Here is a 22934-nt window from a genome sequence, read left to right on the forward strand (position 1 = left end):
GTCTTTGTGTCTTTAGAAGGTACAGAGAAAGCAGGACTAAGGCCTAGATCCTCAAAGGGCTTTAGTCACCTATTTGAGGATCTAGGCCTATGTGCAGGGCCCTACCAAATTCACAGCTGTGAAATCTGGTCTTTTGTAAAAAGAACAGGAGTACTTGTGGCACCTTAGAGACTAAGGCCTGGTCTATACTACCCGCCTGAATCGGCGGGTAGAAATCGACCTCTCGGGGATCGATTTATCGCGTTCCGTCGGGACGCGACAATCGATCCCCGAATCGGCGCTCTAACTCCACCAGCGGAGGTGGTAGTAAGCGCCGCCGACAAAAAGCGGCAGAAGTCGATTTTGCCGCCGTCCTCACAACGGGGTAAGTCGGCTGTAATACGTCGAATTCAGCTACGCTATTCACGTAGCTGAATTTGCGTATCTTAAATCGACTCCCCGCTGTAGTGTAGATGTACCCTAACAAATTTATTAGAGCATAAGCTTTCGTGGACTACAGCCCACTTCTTCGGATGCATAAAACTCTGAAAACTGGTCTTTTGTGTGCTTTTACCCTTTACTATGCAGATTTCAAGGGGGAGACGAGTGTTTCTCAAACTGGAAGTTCCAACACAAGAGAGTCATGGGGGGGTCACAAGGTTATTGTAGGGGGGTTGTGGTATTGTCACCCTTACTTCTGACCTGCCTTCAGAGCTGGGTGGCCGGTTCTAAAGGCAGCAGCTGTTGGCTGGGCGCTCAGTTTTGAAGGCAGCACCCCACCAGCCGCAGAGCACAAGTAATGTGGCAATATCATACCATGCCACCCTTACTTCTGCGCTGTTGCCTTCAGAGCTGGGCGGCCAGAAAGCGGCAGTTGCTGACTGAGGGCCCAGCTCTGCAGACAGCAGCGCAGAAGTAAGGGTGACACTCCCATACCATACTGTACCAGGCCCCAGGCCATCCTTACTTCTGAGTTGTTGCTGGTGGGGGCGCTACCTTCAGAGCTGGGCTCCTGACCAGCAGCTGCTGCTTTCCTGCTGCCCAACTCTGAAGGCAGCACCAGCAGCAGTGCAGAACTAAAGGTGGCAGTAGGCGACCTTCCTATAATAACTTTGTGATTCCTCCCCCCCACCCCCCAAAAAAAACCCTTTTGGATCGGGACCCCCCACGGTTACACCACCGTGAAATTTCAGATTTAAACATCTGAAATCACGAAATTAACTATTTTAAAAATTCTATTACCATGAAATTGACCGAAATGGACTGTGAATTTAGTAGGGCCCTACCTATGTGATGAGGTCTTAGTCAGGAGCAGCAGAAGGTCCCTCAAAGTGAGGGGGGGGCACTGGCGCCTGACCTGTTCTGCCCCCCTGCATTACCATTTCTACCTGAGGCCCTGCCTCCCACACCACCCATTCCCCCAAGGCCCCGCCCCCACATCACCTCTTCCCCCAAGGCCCCATGCCCGCACTGCCTCTTCCCCCCAAGACCCTAGCCCGCCACGTGTTCCTCTCCACCATCACCCCGGTCGCTCACCCTTATGGCTGATAAAAAGTAATGGAGCCACGGTCCCCTGCCCCCCCTTCCCTCTCCCTCCCCGTTCTGGTGAGCCTGGGCTGCGAGGCCATGGAAGGGAGCTCAGGACAATGGTGGAGAACAGCAGGGTTCAGGATAGTGATGGGGGTGGGAGGCAGGGCAGGGCTAGGGGGATCTGTGGGGGGCAGCAGGAGCCAGCACCAAAATATAACTGTACAGTATTGTTATTATTGAATCTGTAAAAAAACCAACCTACATAAACTCTGGCAGATTAGCCAATGGGACCCGTGCCCAGGGGCCCAAGCCAATAGGGCGGCCACTGGAAAAATGGTCACGCCCATGTCCCAATCACCCGGTGCTCCTGCTGGGGAGTGGGGGAAGCCTCTGTGCCCCAACCCTGCTCCTGACCTTATTTCCCAGCAGGAGCGCTGGGGGAGGGAGTGGGAGACCGCAGCTTGAAGGGGTGAGAGAGGGCCTCCGCTTGCTCTGGCCCAGGGCCCCAAAAACCGCTAATCTGCCTCTGTACATAAATAAAGTACAATGATTTGGCCATGTCTGTGTGCATATTTATTTGTTTTTCCTAAAGTTAATTAAGTATTTTAGAAAAAGTTGTCAGACAGCCAACCAGCAAGACTTGGTGGCCATACTCTGAGGCCACCAAAAATGTTGTTGTGTGAACCCCGGTCTCAAAAAATCCAAGACCACCAGCTAGCCAGCCTCCTTTTGTAAACCTCCAGTGAAGGAGCATCCACAACCTCCCAAGGCCTCTGTTCCATTGTCCTACTGTTCTTACAGCTAGGAAGTGCTTCCTGTCATTTAGTCTAAATCTGCTATGCTGCAGTTTGAACCCATTGCCTCTTGTCCTGCCCTCTGTGGCAAAAGAGACCAACTTTTCTCCATTTTTATGGCAGCCTTTCAAGTATCTGAAGCCTGCTATCATGTGCCCCTTAATCGCCTCTTTTACAAACAAAACATATGTGGTTCCTTCATAGAATCATAGAATATCAGGGTTGGGAGGGACCTCAGGAGGTCATCTAGTCCAACCCCCTGCTCAAAGCAGGACTAATTCCCAACCAAATTATCCCAGCCAGGGCTTTGTCAAGCCTGACCTTAAAAACCTCTAAGGAAGGAGATTCCACCACTTCCCTAGGTAACCCATTCCAGTGCTTCACCACCTTCTTAGTGAAAAAGTTTTTCCTAATATCCAACCTAAACCTCCCCCACTGCAACTTGAGACCATTACTCCTTGTTCTGTCATCTGCTACCACTGAGAACAGTCTAGATCTATCCTCTTTGGAACCCCCTTTCAGGTAGTTGAAAGCAGCTATCAAATCCCCCCTCATTCTTCTCTTCTGCAGACTAAACAATCCCAGTTCCCTCAGCCTCTCCTCATAAGTCATGTGCTCCAGACCCCTAATCATTTTTGTTGCCCTCTGCTGGACTCTTTCCAATTTTTCCACAGCCTTCTTGTAGTGTGGGGCCCAAAACTGGACACAGTGCTCCAGATGAGGCCTCACCAATGTCAAATAGAGGGGAATGATCACGTCCCTCGATCTGCTGGCAATACCTTTACTTATACAATCCAAAATGCTGTTAGCCTTCTTGGCAACAAGGGCACACTGTTGACTCATATCCAGCTACTCGTCCACGGTAACCCCTAGGTCCTTTTCTGCAGAACTGCTTTCTAGCCATTCGGTCCCTAGTCTGTAACCGTGAATGGGATTCTTCCGTCCTAAGTGCAGGACTCTGCACTTGTCCTGTTGAACCTCATCAGGTTTCTTTTGGCCCAATCCTCCAATTTGTCTAGGTCCCTCTTCAGCCAAGATGTTAGTCCAGACTCACTTCCACCACCCCCATGAGTCATCTCACTTGGGTTGATAAAAAGCAGGCTGATACTCGTTCACACAGCACCTGTAAGAAGTTATAGCAATTCAGTAGGACCTGTGCCAAGGGATATGTATGCATGGGAATTGTGGCTATGCCGGGAATGGCGCATCAGCGTTTACACATCCACACACCGAAGGATTTCACAATGGCTCATGTTGCTATTTTTGGACTATGCCACCAGAGGGAGCCAAAACATCAGAGCATAACAAGACTACCTTAAGGTTGGTATTTTTTTAACTACACTAGATCCTCCGGAATGGAGGTTGTTGGTAACTCTGAAATGTCCCTAACTCTGAACAAAACATTATGTTGGTTCTTTCAAAGGTTTACAACTGAACATAGACTTAATACAGTTTTGACACTTTACTGTGCAGTACTCAGAAGAACAATGCTGCTGTTAACCATCGTTATTCAAATAAAACTAGCACAGAAACAGTTTCCTTACCTTGGCAAATCTTTTATTTAAACTTTCCCTTTATTTTGTAGTGGTTTACATTTAACACAGTACTGTACTGTGCAATATTTGCTGCTTTTTTGGTCTCTGCTGCTGCCTGATTGCGTACTTCCGGTTCCAAGTGAGGTGTGTGGTGGACCGATCCGTTCGTAACTCTGGTGTTTGCAACTGAGGTTCTACTCTACAGAAGAAATTAAAGTGCAAATCCGCACTAATGACATCCAGGGTTTTCACATCCATTGAAGCCCTTCCCAGCGCACACTGAGCAACAGACAGAGGGGGTTTTAATATGACGTGCCTCACTGCACCTAAGCATGTCATGCAGAATTGATGTTACAGCTGCACAAGCCTTGTGCTCCATTGAGAAACACACTAAAATCGAGAAACCAAGACCCTCACAGGCTGCTACAATGACCCAACTTGCAATATGACCTCATGGGAATAATGGACTGTGGTGGATGACCTATAATTGAATGCTTTATTGTTCGTGTAGTGAAAAATGACAGCTTTGCAGCCTTTGAATCCACATATAAGCTAGACTCCAGCAGTGCCACACATCACCCCAACTGCCGCGCTGCCTTCTCCCTGCCATATCTCATCCCATCCCCTCCTGAAACTGCCTCCACAGAGATCAATATAGTGGGGTTGCTGCCTGTGCATTCGGGACATCAAATGATCCAGCAGATTGCCAAAGAGAATTTTATTATGGGCCACTTTCAAGGGATGGATTCTCAGCCCCATTTACACCAGATTATGGGCACTCCCACTGTATATAAATAAAGCACTATTCCCCTCAACAAACATGTGCAGGATTGTGACAGACCTGTTGTGTGCACTTTTTCACTCTGTCTCTAATGTGCTTCTAAACAGAAATGGCTTGCGATAATGTGGCTTAGGACATGGAGAGCTACAGAGTTGTTGATGGCTGCTCCTCTTGTGACATGTTGCATCACTGGTTGTGGCAGCCTGACCTGCCCCCTCAGAGCTGATCATACCACAAGGCCATTGAAAATTACCATCCATGTAGCTATCGTGTGACCTTCCTCAGCCTTCCACTTCTAAGGAATCTGACTTAGTCTGAGTCACATGGAGCAATGCATTAGGCTGGGCATAGTAATACAGCCAAAATGTGACGTCACCCCAGGCCAGTGGAAATCTACTGCTGCATGCACCTCTCGGTGCTTTCGGTAGCTAGGTGGGATGTGGCGGCAGAGCACTCAGCCCCAAGGGAAGAGATCACAGCACACCTGAAGGAACAGCTTTGATGGCGTCTGGGGGCGAGCGGGCCAGACTTTATTAACTTATGGTAGGGCACTGTTATATTGGGTCTTTGCGAGCAGGGGATTCCAGCTCCTCCTCCTTCCAAAACCGTCTGAGCGCTAGTAATTTCAAGTAAAGCCAGTCACCCCCATGCCCCTGATGATCTCACCGGTGCCAGTTAACCTGGCGGCTGTGGGGGTGCGGAATGTCCTTGGTACAGTCTCCTGACAGCTCATGGGATTGGGGGTTAGAATGGGCAGCTCCACACTGGTTTTGCTCTCCCTTACGCTGGTCTCAGGCAGGAGTCAGTGGAGAGACGATGGTGTAAAACTGGCACAAGTGAGATCTGCAGTCACATACCCATGGCTTTTTCAAGCCAGCAGGGACCATTATCATTATCTAGTCTGACCTCCTCCGTGGCCCAGGCCACAGACTTTCACCAAGGCCCAGGATCTTAAAGGTATTAAAGCATTGCAACACCTACCCCCTAGGGAGCCTGCTGCCCTCTGGCGTTTTCAGCCCAGAGCTGGGTGCCCAGGCTCTCCATTCATTGCATGGGGAGAGTTAGCCAGCCAGGCAGGGATCCTCAAAAGCCAACCAGCTGAATTGGGAGCCACCTACGGTAGCCAGGAATGCAATGCCAAGAAGACAGGCTTAGCTGGCTGAGCTGGTGTATCTGGCTGATGGGCTGGAGATAGGTATCTCCCTCTGCTCAGGAGCCTCTCCTGGAGCTAGGACCGAAGCCAGGTCAGACACTTAGGTAGCCCATGTCCTACCAGCCGAAATGTCTCCCTCTCTCGCTCTCTCTTCCCCCACTCCACCCCTCCTCTCACCTCTCTCATGCACGCCTTGCATTTCCCCCTTCCTACAGCTGTCTTTTGTGTGGGTGCTGGGCTCCTTCCCTCCCCCATCCATCAGCAGCTTGAGTCCGGCCCGCCTGCTGCCAGGTCTGACCGGTAGAAAGTTAAAATGCCGACCAGCAGAAAGTTAGGGGGCTTAGGTGTTTATGAGATTAGGCAATGGCTCTGAAAATGCCAGTAGTACTGAAATGGTGGAGCTAGGCACCTAGGGCCTTTCTGGCTCTAGCCACGAGTGTTTCCTGCATCAACTCTATGCTGTCTGGCTGAGCAAAAACTGATCTTTTCAGACAACACCCAGTCTTGCTTTAAAGACCTCGCGTGACAACTAGGTAAGTTGTTCCAGTGGTTAATTATGCTCATTGTGCACCATATTTCTAGTCTAAATTCCTTAATCTTCAGCCTCCAGCCATTGGATCTTGTTAATTCTTAGTCTGCTAGATGGAAGAGCTGGCTACTGTCGGAAATCTCTTCCCTCTGAAGGAATTTATAGACCATGATCAAGCTACTCTTTGATAAGATCTTCTATTTGTTAGCTAAACAGCTAGAGTCTTGCAAAGACATGTATTCCAGGCATCTGATCATTCTTGCAGCTCTTTTCTGAACCCTTTCCAGTTTGTCACTCCCACTTTTAAAGTTCGTAACTCTGAAATGTCCCTAACTCTGAACAAAAAATGACGTTGGTTCTTTCAAAGGCTTATAACTGAGCATTGACTTAATACATCTTTGAAACTTTACTGTGCAGAAGAACAGTGCTGCTGTTAACCACCTTTAGTCAAATAAAACTAGCACAGAAACAGTTTCCTTACCTTGGCAAATCTTTTATTTAAACTTTCCCTTTATTTTGTAGTGGTTTACATTTAACACAGTACTGTACTGTGCAATATTTGCTGCTTTTATGGTCTCTGCTGCTGCCTGATTGCCTACTTCCAGTTCCAAGTGAGGTGTGTGGTGGACCGATCCGTTCGTAACTCTGGTGTTTGCAACTGAGGTTCTACTCTACAGAAGAAATTAAAGTGCAAATCCGCACGAATGACATCCAGGGTTTTCACATCCATTGAAGCCCTTCCCACGCACACTGAGCAACAGACAGAGGGGGGTTTAATATGACGTGCCTCACTGCACCTAAGCACGTCATGCTGAATTACAGCTGCACAAGCCTTGTGCTCCATTGAGAAACACACTAAAATCGAGAAACCAAGACCCTCACAGGCTGCTACAATGACCCAACTTGCAATATGGCCTCATGGGAATAATGGACTGTGGTGGATGACCTATAATTGAATGCTTTATTGTTCATGTAGTGAAAAATGACAGATTTGCAGCCTTTGAATCCACATATAAGCTAGACTCCAGCAGTGCCACACATCGCCCCAACTGCCGCGCTGCCTTCTCCCTGCCATAGCTCATCCCATCCTCTCCTGAAACTGCCTCCACAGAGATCAATATAGTGGGGTTGCTGCCTGTGCATTCGGGACATCAAATGATCCAGCAGATTGCCAAAGAGAATTTTATTATGGGCCACTTTCAAGGGATGGATTCTCAGCCCCACTTACACCAGATTATGGGCACTCCCACTGTATATAAATAAAGCACTATTCCCCTCAACAAACACGTGCAGGATTGTGACAGACCTGTTGTGTGCACTTTTTCACTCTGTCTCTGATGGGCTTCTAAACAGAAATGGCTTGCGATAATGTGGCTTAGGACATGGAGAGCCACAGAGTTGTTGATGGCTGCTCCTCTTGTGACATGTTGCATCACTGGTTGTGGCAGCCTGACCTGCCCCCTCAGAGCTGATCATACCACAAGGCCATTGAAAATTACCATCCATGTAGCTATCGTGTGACCTTCCTCAGCGTTCCACTTCTTAGGAATCTGACTCCGTCTGAGTCACATGGAGCAATGCATTAGGCTGGGCATAGTAATACAGCCAAAATGTGACGTCACCCCAGGCCAGTGGAAATCTACTGCTGCATGCGCCTCTCGGAGCTGTTGGTAGCTAGGTAGGATGTGGCGGCAGAGCACTCAGCCCCAAGGGAAGAGATCACAGCACACCTGAAGGAACAGCTTTGATGGTGTCTGGGGGCGAGCGGGCCAGACTTTATTAACTTATGGTAGGGCACTGTTATATTGGGTCTTTGCGAGCAGGGGATTCCACCTCCTCCTCCTTCCAAAACCGTCTGAGCGCTAGTAATTTCAAGTAAAGACAGTCACCCCGATGCCCCTGATGATCTCGCCGGTGCCAGTTAACCTGGTGGCTGTGGGGGTGCGGAATGTACTTGGTACAGTCTCTTGACAGCTCATGGGATTGGGGGTTAGAATGGGCAGCTCCACACTGGTTTTGCTCTCCCTTACGCTGGTCTCACGCAGGAGTCAGTGGAGAGACGATGGTGTAAAGCTAGCACAAGTGAGATCTGCAGTCACATACCCATGGCTTTTTCAAGCCAGCAGGGACCATTATCATTATCTAGTCTGACCTCCTCCGTGTCCCGCCCACAGACTTTCACCAAGGCCCAGGATCTTAAAGGTATTAAAGCATTGCAACACCTACCCCCTAGGGAGCCTGCTGCCCTCTGGCGTTTTCAGCCCAGAGCTGGGTGCCCAGGCTCTCCATTCAGTGCATGGGGAGAGTTAGCCAGCCAGGCAGGGATCCTCAAAAGCCAACCAGCTGAATGGGGAGCCACCTACGGTAGCCAGGAATGCAATGCCAAGAAGACAGGCTTAGCTGGCTGAGCTGGTGTATCTGGCTGATGGGTTGGAGATAGGTATCTCCCTCTGCTCAGGAGCCTCTCCTGGAGCTAGGACCGAAGCCAGGTCAGACACTTAGGTAGCCCATGTCCTACCAGCCGAAATGTCTCCCTCTCTCGCTCTCTCTTCCCCCACTCTACCCCTCCTCTCACCTCTCTCATGCACGCCTTGCATTTCCCCCTTCCTACAGCTGTCTTTTGTGTGGGTGCTGGGCTCCTTCCCTCCCCCATCCATCAGCAGCTTGAGTCCGGTCCGCCTGCTGCCAGGTCTGACCGGTAGAAAGTTAAAATGCCGACCAGCAGAAAGTTAGGGGGCTTAGGTGTTTATGAGATTAGGCAATGGCTCTGAAAATGCCAGTGGTACTGAAATGGTGGAGCTAGGCACCTAGGGCCTTTCTGGCTCTAGCCACAAGTGTTTCCTGCATCAACTCTATGCTGTCTGGCTGAGCAAAAACTGATCTTTTCAGACAACACCCAGTCTTGCTTTAAAGACCTCGCGTGACAACTAGGTAAGTTGTTCCAGTGGTTAATTATGCTCATTGTGCACCATATTTCTAGTCTAAATTCCTTAAACTTCAGCTTCCAGCCACTGGATCTTGTTAATTCTTAGTCTGTTAGATGGAAGAGCTGGCTACTGTCGGAAATCTCTTCCCTCTGAAGGAATTTATAGACCATGATCAAGCTACTCTTTGATAAGATCTTCTGTTTGATAGTTAAACAGCTAGAGTCTTGTAAAGACATGTATTCCAGGTATCTGATCATTCTTGCAGCTCTTTTCTGAACCCTTTCCAGTTTGTCACGCTCCCTTCTAAAGTGTGCCTCCGCCCCCCCCCCCCCCCCGCAAGACCTGAACATGGTATGCCTGAATTAGCCCTAGAGATTTTTGTTCAGATGAACTTGACAAGGACGCTTGTGAACATTTTGCTGAGAAGTGCATTTCCTCTTTGATTCTCCTTAATGCTAATTAGCCGTCTAGTAGCATAGGGGGTCTGGGGTCATTCTGCAGGGGCAGTCCAAAGGAATGAGGGAGGGGGTTGCAGCACCTTTGTACTCTAGCACATAGTACCTAGGAGGCCTGGGGCAGTGAAAATATAATATAGACAGCCTGCTTTACATTACACCATTAGCCAGGTTTGCATCTGAACACCCCCAAAATGTGGGAAGTACAAAGGTGGCTTAGAGGTCAGGTCCTGGAACAGAGTTTTCGGGGTCAAATTCTTTATATGAGGACCATCCGCCCAAATCCTTTTTCTTCCTGTGAGCGCCTGGTGTTTGTTGAACAGGAAAGAAAAAGAAAGGGCTCAAAAGGAGTAACAAACTATGAGAAAAGGCAAACAAAATTATTACTGGGCACTTCCTAGAAAAACATCCCACTATCTTATGTAACACATGTGCTGTGAGACACAGCTTCAGTTTATCGCACAGTCTGGCATTGTCCCAAGGATGGTGCCTGGGGGATTAAGCAGAGAGCAGCTCACACTGATGAATTGAAGCTGACAACTGCGAGCATAGACCCAGCTAAGAAAAAGTAAGAGCATTCTACCGTTAAAAATGTCTTCGTCAGAATACGGTGCATGTGATTCGTAGGCATCCCAGGGATGGGCATCTATAATATATATAAATAGAATGCCCTCCTTTCAGTTACTGCAGTGCAAGGGCTTGTATTTCTACAGGTTAGGACACAAAGCAAGAAAACCAGATGTGGTCTATACTTCAACTACAAGCTGGTGAGCTCAATGCAGGGATCCCTGGGTGAGATACTATGGTCTGTGTTCTTCTGACTAGATAATCACAATGGTCTTTTGTGGCCTTAAAATCTATGAAACTGGGGCTTTAATTCATGTGAAAGATATCTAAGCAGAGCTGGTTGGAATTTTACATCTGAGACAAAGCATGTCAGAGAATGCTGATTCATCCAACATGAAACCTTCAGTAAATCAAAGTCGGGGTTGCATGGAAAACCTGTCAGCTCATTGGGGTGCTCAGGACCTCCGTTTTCCAGGGAATACAGCTCTGAGGGGAGTTACGGTGCTTTCACGCTCCCTGCCATAGCGTTAAGAACCAGACGCCCTGGGGTGGGCTCCCAGGATCAGCTCTCCTAGGGCAAATCCACCATGCAGACTGCCCCCCGATAACAACAACCGTGAAATTCACAAGAATGTACGTTTCTCTCAGGAGCTGTGGGGAGTAGCTTTTGTGTCAGAAGCACCATGTGTCAGTGTTTCTTAAATGAATTTGTTTTCGAGATTTCCAGTTTGCAGGAAATGTTAAAAAAAAACATTACAATAATAGATTTATTCCCTTTGGCACTGAACCAAAGCAAAATTTCCTTTGAACTGCAAATCCTGCATTTTGGCAAGCTCTTGATCTAAGTTCATGGGGTTTTCACTGTCCTTTCTTGCACTATTCACCCTTTTTAGATTCCCCTCTGGTACCCTCTTTCTACCTTTCACAACTATGTATGTTTGCCTTATAAACGTCTCAAAAATGCCAATGTTCTACTATGCTAGATTCCTCCCACAGGCCAGGGGGTCCCAGTGGAAAAAATAACTTGAATTTCTCAAGTGACTAGGAAAAACCCAGTTCACAAAATAAAGGTCGTAACTGTGCTAAGCACTTAGAGCAGAAGCGCCGCATGTTATAGCATTGGGCTCCTGGAATGCTGCTGAGAAGCAGATATGAGCCCAGCGCAGTTTCATATGGCCTTAGAATTTGGGGTTAGGGTGGGAAGGTTTCAAAAGCCAAATCCATATATCGTAACTGGTTCTTATCATTGGACTTGACCAAAGTGAAATCCTGGCTCCAATTCCTTCCCCAGGCTTGGGGGTGTTGGATGGTTCCGATTTGGGCAGTTGACGCCCCTCTCTGCTCAGAAGCCATCTACGCTGATGTGTGTTTTGATGCATTAACAAGCACAATCATTTATTTCTTGGACAAAGCGTTACCACAGAAACAGCCAGTTCAGACTCCTCCGGATTCTTCTTTAGTGACCTAAAAGGCAAAGTAGCACAATTAACTAATTGAATTTTAATCTGGAGTGGAAAAGCGTAGGAAAGATGGGGTTTCTTAAGATATTTGGCAAGAAACCAAGACAAAAGGTGGAGCAGGTGGCTACTGTCTAGCATTTCTTTCCAGTCCACAGTGTAACCTGAAATGGTAGGAGGAGTGCTCGAATTTGTTGCGTTATGATAGGAGCTGTTCTGGCTATATAAACTGGTGGGGCACTTGTTCTACTATCACTGGCTCAGCACACATTCTTTAATAGATAGTCAGATACTGCATAGCAACAACTGCCTTGCTGGACTCAGCTGGAAGGTAAGAAGAGTTTGTTTTAATGCAGAGCTTGAATTTCTTACGTATCTGTGCATTTTTCCCGCGAATAGGAAAATACAGACAGTTAAAAAAAACTCTTGAATGGAAGTAAATGAAAGTAAATAAAGCAGATTAGAGTAAGTGAAACAGCACCCCGGGGACTGCCTCAACCATATTCATTACCAGCGGTTTTCTGCTCGGCACTGTAATTACATTTATTAACCCGACTGACTGTACCTTTGATAAATGCATCGTTTCTCTCTTGTCTGTTCTGTTTACCGCCTTTTAATTTTGCAAATGAAAAATGACAAGTCAAAACTGATCAGGATCAACTGTGATAGCAAAGGCAGAGATATTCTAATATTGGACAGATCTTTGCAAGTTGAACGATGGGTAGATTTAATGAGTGTTTGATTGTCACAGTTGAGCTACATTTGAAATGTGTGTTTTAAGAAGGCATTTATCTATGAGCAATGTGCTGGAATTGTTAAAAGGCAGCAGGTTTAAAACAAAGAAAAGGAAGTACTACTTCACACAACACACAGTCAACTTGTGGAACTCATTGCCAGGGGATGTTGTGAAGGCCAAAACTATAATTGGGTTCAAAAAAGAACTACATAAGTTCACGGAGGATTGGATCATCAATGGTTACTAGCCACGATGGTCAGGGATGCAATCCGATGTGCTGAGTGTTCCTAGTCTCTGATTGCCGAAAGCTGGGCATGATTGACAGGGGATGTATCACTGGATGATTGCTTGTTCTGTTCATTCCCTCTGAAGCAATTGGCATTGGCCATTGTCGGAAGACAGGATACTGGGCTAGATGGACCATTGGTCTGACCCAGTCTGGCCGTTCTTATGGGAAATCACCAAACACCAATTTAACCATAAATTCCTTTATTAAATCCAAAGGCCAAATGATACTTTATGCAGTAGCTCTAAATATATCTAAGAACCTAAAAATGAGCACTGACTACACCCAATACGGTAACAGAGTATTCTTAAGTATGTGATTAGTATTCTTACAAATAGGTCAGACCTTGGGCTGACCCTCTCATTCTGGTGTACTCCAGCCAGTACTCGGGTTTACCATGGTGCCACTGGCACCATAGTGCTGGGCCCAGGCTCCAAAGGGGCCCTGGCTCAGCCCGCTCTGCTTGGGCTACAAGGCCCCGAACACTCTTCTCTGCCCCGCCCATCGCTCTCTCCTGAGGGGGCAGACGCTTGGTCCTGCTAGCTCCTGGGGCTCCGCCTACACCCACCGGCAGCTAGGGTGACCAGACAGCAAGTGTGAAAAATCAGGACAGGGAGTGGGGGGTAATAGGAGCCTATATAAGACAAAGTCCCAAATATCGGGACTGTCCCTATAAAATCGGGACATCTGGTCACCCTACCGGCAGCAAAGCTCCCCCGCCTCTTCTCCCGAGCGCACCATGTTCCCACCCCTTCCCCTCCCTCACAGCACTTCCCCCGCCGCCAAACAGCTTTTGCCAGAGCTCTGGGAGGCAGGGAGAGGAGCTCTGCACCCTAACTCCCTCCAAGACCCTGCACCCCTGCCCTGACTCCTGCACCCCCCCCTCACATACCCAGCCCCTGCCCTGACTCCTGCACCCCCCCCACACACACACACACACATCCATGACCCCAGCTCTGGCTCCTGCACCGGCCCACATCCCCACCTACACACCTCGCACCAAACAGGAGTTGCCCCAAGTAAGTGCTCCACACGCCAACCTCCTGCCCCAACCCTGAGCCCCCTCCCTCATCCTAATTCCTGGCCAGACCCTGCACCCCAACCCTCAGCTTGCCCCTGCACCCTAACTCCCTCCCAGACCCTGCACCACCAATATTTGGAAAGATCATTAAGTGGTCCACCGAGACCCCCAGCGATTTTTCAAGTGGTCTGTGAAAAAATAAGTTAGACTACAAAACAATCAAAGTACCGCACTTTATTTCCATTTACTTGATCAGTTGGCAAGAGCAAACAGGATAAATGCCCGTTTTTTGTCAAAAAAGTCAGGATGGCAGGGACAGAGCTTAAAAAGAGAACTGTCCCAGCCAAACAGAGATGTATGGTCACCTATCTCCAGGCAAGTGGGTCTTGAGGGAGTCCGGCCAGGATGGGGGCAGCCTTAGCCTGGCTAATCACGCCACTCCCGAGCGGCCGGAGTGATTCCCCAGCCTGGCACTGGACTGGCCCTGGCCGCGCTGCCAGCTCAGCCTATCACCTTCCAGCAAGGCTGGTGAGTGTGGCCAGGGGGCAGGGAGTGGGTCTCTGGAGGTGTGGGGAGGTCTGTGCGTTGGGATGCTGGGCAGTGGGGGGGGCTGAGTAGGGTGCTGTGTAGTTGTGGTGGTGGGCTGTGGGGAAGTGCATTGGGCAGTGTGGTGCAGCTCTGTGGAGGTACTGGGCAGCGGGGGGTGCAAGCCTCTGTGCATTTGTGGTGGAGGGTCTGTGTGGGGGACTGATGGGCATAGCAGTTCCAGGGGACACTGGGCATAGGGAGTCAGGGGCTGTGTGGCATGGCATGGGCCCACCCCCAAAGGGAAGGAGCATGCTGGCAGCACAGGGCTGGGCGGGCCATTGTGCGTCTGGCAACTGCGGGTTTGTATACAGTGCCCTTGCACTGGGCTGGGTGGAGCGGGGCCAGCCCCACCATGCTATGCCCCATTGTGCCTGGTTGGCCCCTTGCTCTGGGGACCGACCTTTCCACGCCATGCTCCTTTGTCCCCATGGGGGCCCACAAATATGTTTGGCGCTGGGCCCACAAAAGGTTAATCCGGCCCTGACTCCAGCATGATCAGGTAGGGTCTGACCAAGAACTTTCAGATTCATGGCTCTCTCTATACCCTTCAGCTAACTTGATAGATTTAACAAAAACCCAGTTTGAGGCAGTTTATCCTTGCCGCTTTTCTTCCTCCAAGCCTCCCTTTCTTGTCTTCTCCCCCCATTCTTGCTTGCCAGCAGAACAGTGGAAAAGTTTGGGCTTGTTTCTTTGAAGACAATTTTCCTTTGTCTTGTTCGTGCAGCTCTTTGTTAGTTTTGGAATCAGACATTCTTCCCACATTACAAATTACACTACTTATTATTCTCACGGCATTCTTTTATTTGCTTTTTGAGGCCCTCTCCGTATTAGCCAGAATCCATAAAGCAATTACATTATTTTCTTAACCAAACTTATGCTAACTCTAATTGTTTAATTTCATAATTATCCTACATTCACCACCTTAAAACTCTACATAGTACATGGGGTTTACTACATTAAGCATTTTAAACATACATCTATGATTTTGCAACATCTTGTACAACTTATAAACTTGACAATACAAAATCAAGATTACAATTACGCTGATAACTATCACAGCTTTGAATGACAATCTTCACAATGGATGTAATTCCACTTTGCATGCTTGGTCCCACAAGGTGGAGCTAGTTAATTGCCAAATTCTCTGTGCCTGGCTATTAAGCTTTTAAGATCCAGGTTCAAGTGAAGATAGAATGCCCAAACTTGGGTATTGTTTTTAAAGCATCCTCCTGTAACCTGAAGTCAGCCTGTCATTCAGTTACATTACGGAAAATGGGTTTGGGATGTAAAGTCTTTCCATTTATCACTGCAGTGAATTTTGCTGGGGTACAAAACATTGGCCAATCAGAATTACAATTTTTGGATCTATACCAAAAGTGGTTATTTCCAGCCACCAAGCAACATTTACCATTCCCAGCATAAGTACTTCACCAGTTCCTCAGCATCTCGACCGTACTGTGCAGTATGGAGAGTGCTCCTGCAGCGTGAACTCACACGCCAGCAGCTCTGTCGGTAAGACATTACACGGGCATATGTAGGTGTCTCCCAGGTGCAAGCAACAGGACAAGGGGAGGGATAGCTCAGTGGTTTGAGTATTGGCCTACTAAACCCAGGGTTGTGCGTTCAATCCTTGAGGGGGCCATTTAGGGATCTGGGGCAAAAATCTGTGTGGGGATGGGCCCTGCTTTGAGCTGGGGGTTGGACTAAATGACCTCTTGAGGTCCCTTCCAACCCTGATACTCTATTCTAGGGCTTTCCAGATCTTGTCCTTATCTCACAACAGTATTTGAGGAGGAAAAACAAACTCTTTTCCAACTTTATAAGTTACCGTATCTTCCAGTACTCCAAGAGGTATAACAAGGGTTTGAATGACCTCATGTTCTGCAATTTCTGGGATGGATAGCGTGGGTGGGATAAGGAGTCCTGTATTCTTTTCATGGTATTGGAGCCTGGAGAGGTTTTGTTGTTATAGTTTTACACCAATCCAGCTCATCACATTTTCCGTTTCTCTGGGGTTATAAAAGAGGGCAATTTCCCTTATTCCATATCAGTGAGAGTGGCCTTGGTTTTGTCTAGTACATTCTCTCCCGGCATAGAACAGGGTATGGCCCTGGCCATTGCCCCATTTTGATAACCTTAATTGGTTTGGTTAACTTGTTCATTGACTTTGTGCTGTACTTCCTTAAACAAACTGCATATTATATACATTCAAAAGTTATTGATTAATGAGTTCTTTCCTGTGCTCACTCCTCGGGCTCAGGATGTCCTGGCGTTGGGATGCTTGGTCATGTTCCCACCAGGGCTCACTGGCTGCCTGGTTTCAGATTGATGCGCTGGCTCCAAACCACCCTGCTCCATCATTGGCAGATAGGCTCCATCGGCCTCGCCTTTGAATTGCTTCGGGTGCCTTTACTTCTGCATTTGTCTCAACAAAGTCTTCCCAATAGTCCTTTATCGTTTTGCCCTACAATTAGCCAAGCTCCGGTCGACAGAATCCTTTTGGCAAAGGCAATGAAATCAAATTAAACAAAGCGGTACATGTCTACATTGAACATCATTGTATAGCACTTCTTTAAGGGGCCTTAAAACCAATCCATTACCGAGTCCTGCCTCTGCCTTGAAGCACTCTGAGTTTTTCTTTTCAATGTACCTTTATGCCACCCTTATTTCTACCCTTTTCGATACCCAGAAAGGTCCATATTGATAAGCCCTTGTTTGCGTAAACTTCACAGGAAACACAAAACCTGTATAATGCCCCTCAGGCCTAGCATACCCATATGGAAAATTCAAGGTACCATTCCCTAAATAGGACTGTCAATTCTTACACAATTATCATGGTTTGCTTGTTCTTAGACCACTTACAGAATTGAATGCGATATCTAGTGGCATTGTTTATTTCACCCCACCACTGACCTGGATTTCTGGCCCTCACCTCAGTGACAGAGACTTCCTCATATCCCCAAACTTAGATTGTTATTTCTGTGTTTATTGAGTTGCATTTTCCACAGACCGCAGTGGTAGACCTTTTATGCGCGATGACACCCGCTTCGCCATACACTGACGGTAGCCTTAAAAATCCAACCCAATTTCTGGTGTTCCCTTCATGGGAACCTTTGTGCAACTTTAACTGAGTAGCAGGTAGCCATCGATCCTTGCTTTTAGGTCCTGCTTCTATTTGTACCAAATATACTGCAGGGCTGAGATTTTGTATTATATAGTATGGACTTCTCCATCCAGATGCCAAAAATGGGGGGGGGTCGTCTGGGGTTAACTGCACCATCATTCTGTCCCCTGCTTGCCAATCTACATTTTGGGCTTGTTTGTTAAAGCATGCCCTCATTTTGGCATGATCCTGCCCCCGCTGCTGTGCAATAGACACATTCATGTCTCATAAATTTTCTCCCAGCAGTCTTACTGGCTGAGCTGTGACCAACCCTTCCTTCATTAGGTTTGGCAACGGGGTCAGTGAACAAATGTTCTGGGAATCTCATCTCTCCACCCATCCTGGCAATAAAAGGAGTGACACCGGCTGGTTTACTTTGGCTTCCCCCTTAAATCCATAAGAATCAAAGGCCACTTTTCATCCCAGTCTTTGCCTGATTCACACACCACATTGTTTTGATTGTTCTGTTTGTCCTTTCCACTAAGCCAGAAGCCTGGGGCTGGTAGAGTATGTGACATTTTTGCTCTTTTTCCAGCATGATGAATGCACCTTTCATTACCTTCCCTGTGAAAGTTGTTCCTCGATCACCGTCTACGGCCTGGGACATTCCTACCTAGAAAAGACATGCTCTGCCAATAGTCTTGCTGTAACAGGTGCAGTGGCTTTTCTAGTATGCAAGGCTTCTATCCGTTTAGTAAAAGGCATCAACAATCACAGGCTATGGCTACACTACAGCGCTTACAGCTGTGCCACTGTAGCACTGCCAGTGCAGATGCTCTAAGTCACTCGAGGGCGGGGGTGGCTTATTCACACCCCTGCAGGACATAGCTTATACCGTCTTAAGCTGTTGTGTGTACATAGCCACAAGTAAATATTGGTTGCTGCTTCTTATAAATGGTAACTCACCTGCACAATTGGCAATCTTTCCAAGGATCCCTGAAGTGCTGGGCCTAGATAAATCCAAATAAATACGTTTTGTATTCCTTGGTGGATTGTTTTTAGCACAAAACATGAAGTTTTACTACTGGGCCACCTTACTTAGTCGCTGATAAGTGGCATCAGCGTTTTGGTGGGCCCCCCAATGGCCCATCATGCACCAGTCTTAACATTTCCCTTTGAAGGGGCAGTGGTGGAATCCAGACCGGGTCATGTAAATCATCCCCTTCACTAAGCAACAAGTTTTCCCTGACAAGGAGCCATTTACCCTTCAGCTGGTTTAGCTCCCCATGAGTTACTTTGGAGTTACTCTTGCAATGTTACTAACTCACTGTTTGTTGCTTGTGCTTGTGCTCAGGTGGTACTAGCAAGGACTGGCTAATTAGGGGCTGGACCCACCCAAAAAGCAAATCCTGGGCTTAATTGTGCTGGGGCTAAGCCCCGGCACCTCTCAGCTTGGCAGGTCTGGGCTTGTGGTGTCCATTATGAAAGCAAAAGAATTGCTTGGACCCAGCCCCTAATTGCTTGAGCCCCTTCTTTCATTACAAATTAAGCATTGAGCAAATCCTGTGAGTGGGTCCCGGCCTACCATCAGCCGCTCAGGGTGAAGCCCTTCAGAAGTTAGATTCTGTACTGCATTGGGATAAAAGGGTGAGGGGGGGCCCCCTGGAGAGGAAATTCCTCCAGAACACTCCTCTGGAGCACCATCAATTAATAGTCCCATGCTGGCAAAGGTGAGGGTTCTTTAAGAGGACAGACTGCAGTTTGCTGCTCTCAGCAGCCAGCATCTGTGTTAAACTAGGACTAGATACTGGCCCGGCATTACAGTTTCACATGTCCCAAGCCCACCCGACATCTGAAACGTGTCCCGGCCCACCGCACAGCCAATACGTGTTTTTCACAGAGGCGCTACTGCTTTTCACCTCCTGTTCAGTAAGCAATAGGGTTTTCTCTGCCGTGATAGATAGGCCTGAGTGAACATGGCTGAAATGGCTGGGTCCCTGGTTGCTACAAATAGTCCAGAAGGTTTTATATAATTTGGGGCACTAGGGACTGGAGCTGGTGTCACCTCTTTGAAAAGATACACTACCTAGATATGTATTCCATTCCCACTCCATTCCCACTCTAGCTTTTTCTGCTGCAGCGGGGAGAGAGGTGTGTGACACAGGGGCTGAGGTAGTCAAGGACAAAAATCCCAACAAAAGCTTGTCATGCCAGTGCTGTTTCTGCGGTAGGGCAGGGCAGCTCCAAAATCACTTTAATATTTTGTTTGTCTCACGCAGTGTTTCCCAAACTTGTTCCGCCGCTTGTGCAGGGAAAGCCCCTGGTGGGCCTGGCTGGTTTGTTTGTTTACCAGACGCATCCGCAGGTCCGGCCGATCGCGGCTCCTACTGGCCCACGGTTCACCGCTCCAGGCCAATGGGGGCTGCGGGAAGTGGCGCGGGCCGAGAGACATATTGGCCGCCGCTTCCAGCAGCTCCCATTGGCCTGGAGCAGCGAATCGTGGCCAGTGGGAGCTGCGATCGGCGGGACCTGCGGACGCGACAAGTAAACAAACCGGCCCGGCCCGGCAGGGGCTTTCCCTACACAAGTGGCCTCCCAAGTTTGGGAAAGTTTGGTCTAGAGCTTGCTGACTGGGTTGCAGGGTGGTTAATCCCAGGAAGGAAACCTCCTACTTCACTAGCTGGGCGTTTTTCTGGGTTTAGCTTGAGTCGAGCTTTCATCAAAACCTTAAATAGGGCTTCCAATACTTTTAAATGGTTTTCCCTGTCAGTAGGCTGCACCAGCATATCATCCACACGTTGCACAACGTTTTCTTCATAGGTTTAACTCTAATTAGTTGAAGTTGTTTTCAATCTAGGGCATTTTAATCTTTTCTACTGTTGCTTTAGTTTCAATATAGTTATTCTTTTTCACTTGCAAAACACCACCATCTAGATTTTTCACTCCCTAACAACATTTACTTTACACCACAGTTAATCAGACTTTTTAGATACGATTTTTCATGGTTAAGCACCATTTTTTTTTTATATTTGCTGATCTTTCTTGGCGCTGGGTTGTGGTTCCAAAGCACCCAGCAATCTGAAAAAGAAAGCACGGCCTATGATGATTCCTCTCTGGAGCCCTCATGGGACTTTAATTAAGTAGCATGTTTTGTTTACATTTCTTTTACCCCTGCATATGCGGTGGGGAAATGCACATTCCTCCATAATTTACCATATATAGTCATAGCAATAGTCACATGCAGTATAACTGCTTATTTTGTGCTCACAGAATTTCCATACACCCCTATCAACGTGACTGTCCAATTACTCAGAGCCGCCTTAAGGCCCAGTGTTCCTAATTGCATCGCTTGTGTACCTCACCCCTGCCATTGCTCCAGAAGGACACTGTCGTTTTAATTTTTCATTCTTCTCCAGCAGCTCGGAACTGCTGTTTTATTACTGAAAATGGATCCAGAGTCTCTCCCCGCTCTCCTGGGTCTGGCTGCCCCTGCCACAGCCATGTCCGAGACATTAACTTTATAAAAACACTGAGATAACCAAAGGGTTAAATGCTAAATAACAAAGCCAAACAACACTAGCTACCTGTGTTTGGCAAAAAAACGTCTATGAGGGTTGCAACTTTGAATGAAAGATGCAAATGGATTTTTAGTGGCATTTTTAAAAAGCCAATTCATTTTAAACATACCAAATAGGGTTTTGATAGAATAGAAGTGTTGCTTTAGGTCCTTAAAACCAGGGCCGGCTCCAGGGTTTTGGCCGCCCCAAGCAGCCGAAAAAAAAAAAAAAAAAAAAGCCGCGATCGCGATGGCAATTCATCGGGAGGTCCTTTGCTCCCAGCGGGAGTGAGGGACCGTCCGCCGAATTGCCACCGAATACCTGGACGTGCCGCCCCTCTCCGGAGCGGCCGCCCCAAGCACCTGCTTGCCAGGCTAGTGCCTGGAGTCGGCCCTGCTTAAAACCTTACACAAATATAGTTTCACATTTAAAAAAAAAAAGTTTGCTTAACATCCCTGGCCCTGCTCTAATTATTTTTACACAGTTATTCCCAGATTACATGCCCTTCTTGTACATTCAGAGTCAGTCAAGTGCCAATGGAAAACCCTGATTTCCTTTTAGTGACGTTGACTAAATCGTCCATAGTAAATGATTCAGATCAGACTGTCTCTCTGCCTGCAGCCTCTAGTTACAGTTGTTTATTTACAGTTGATTCCTTTCGGAAAAGGCCCCATTTTCCTTCAGAACAGTTGTAAAGATTCCTGGGAACAAAAGCATAGTGATAGTAATTTCCAACCCCCCCTCTCCCCAACCTCTCTAATCCTCTCCCGTATAATTTGTTTGACTGCCAGGGCTCCACCCGGCATGACTGTACCGAGTTGTACTGCCATAACTAGGTTTTATTATCAAACCAAGCATTTTCTTCTTCTAACACTTTCATTCTACCCTTTCCACACACCCCGAATCTTTAATTCCCTCCAAACTCTGTAGTGTTAACTGGTGCAAAAGCTCCTTTTAACTCCTCACTCTTGTTCCTTAAATCACTTACTTATCTCCCACAGAGACACACAGTCACCGGACGATTTCTCTCAGCGGCACTGAACTTATTGCTGGGCTTTTTTGCACTCATACGGCAAGGTGGTGCTCTTTGCCCAGACAGACTGAGCCACCACGTACAGTCCCTGACACACGGCTGACCTAGTCTGTGCTTTCTTTACCTTCAGATTGCTTAAGAAGGCAATATTGATATTTGTCTCCAGGGTCACCCAAAGGTCTTATTCTTTAAAATTTCAGCGGCATTTAATGGACCGCTGTTGTGCTCTGCCAATAATGTATCTATTTACAGCATTCACCAGACCTTTGCAGGGCTCTTTATGGCATTCAGCAGACCTCGGCCATGCTCTGCCAGGCATTCTTTTACAGTGGTAGCCAAAGTCCCTCCCTCTGTTCCCCTGGTGTTACTGAATTTCTCTTTAGGAGAGAATTCTATACTGGCCCCCAAGGATAGATCGCTACCCCTTCCCTCTGGGGGTTTACAGCACCTGAAATTCATGTCCGCGGTCCCTTCATGGATCACCAAAATGTTGGAATAATGAATAATAATATGAGAGATCACCAAACACGAATTTAGCCATAAATTCCTTTATTAAATCCAAAGCCCAAATGGTACTTTATGCAGTTGCTCTAAACATGTCTAACAGCCTAAAAATAATCAGTCACCACACCCAATATAGTAACAGAGTATTCTTAAATTTGTGAGCAGTATACTTACAAATAGGCCAAACCTCGGGATGACTATTTCATTCTGGCATATTCCAGCATGATCAGGTAGGGTCTGACCGAGAACCTACAGTTTTATGGCTCTCTTTATACTCTTCAGCTAACTTGTTAGTTTTAGCAAAAACCCAGTCTGAAGCAGTTTAATCCTTGCTAATTCCCTTCCTCCAAGGCCTTCCTTTCTTATTTCTCTCCCCATCCTTGCTTGCTTTGGGCTTGT

General features: G+C 47.6%; 1 protein-coding gene across 1 annotated transcript in view; it reads left to right on the plus strand.

Annotated features, from left to right (window-relative positions):
- Nucleotides 1-11639: 11639 nt before the first annotated feature.
- Nucleotides 11640-22934, plus strand: part of LOC117879489 (urea transporter 2-like) — a gene marked incomplete at its 3' end in the record, with an annotated part of 34909 nt that continues 23614 nt past the window's right edge. Inside the window, exon 1 of the mRNA XM_034774713.1 lies at nt 11640-12038. The remainder of the gene's footprint in view (nt 12039-22934) is intronic.

The sequence above is a fragment of the Trachemys scripta genome, chromosome 6 (genome assembly GCF_013100865.1).
Source record: "Trachemys scripta elegans isolate TJP31775 chromosome 6, CAS_Tse_1.0, whole genome shotgun sequence".
Lineage (NCBI taxonomy): Eukaryota > Metazoa > Chordata > Testudines > Emydidae > Trachemys > Trachemys scripta.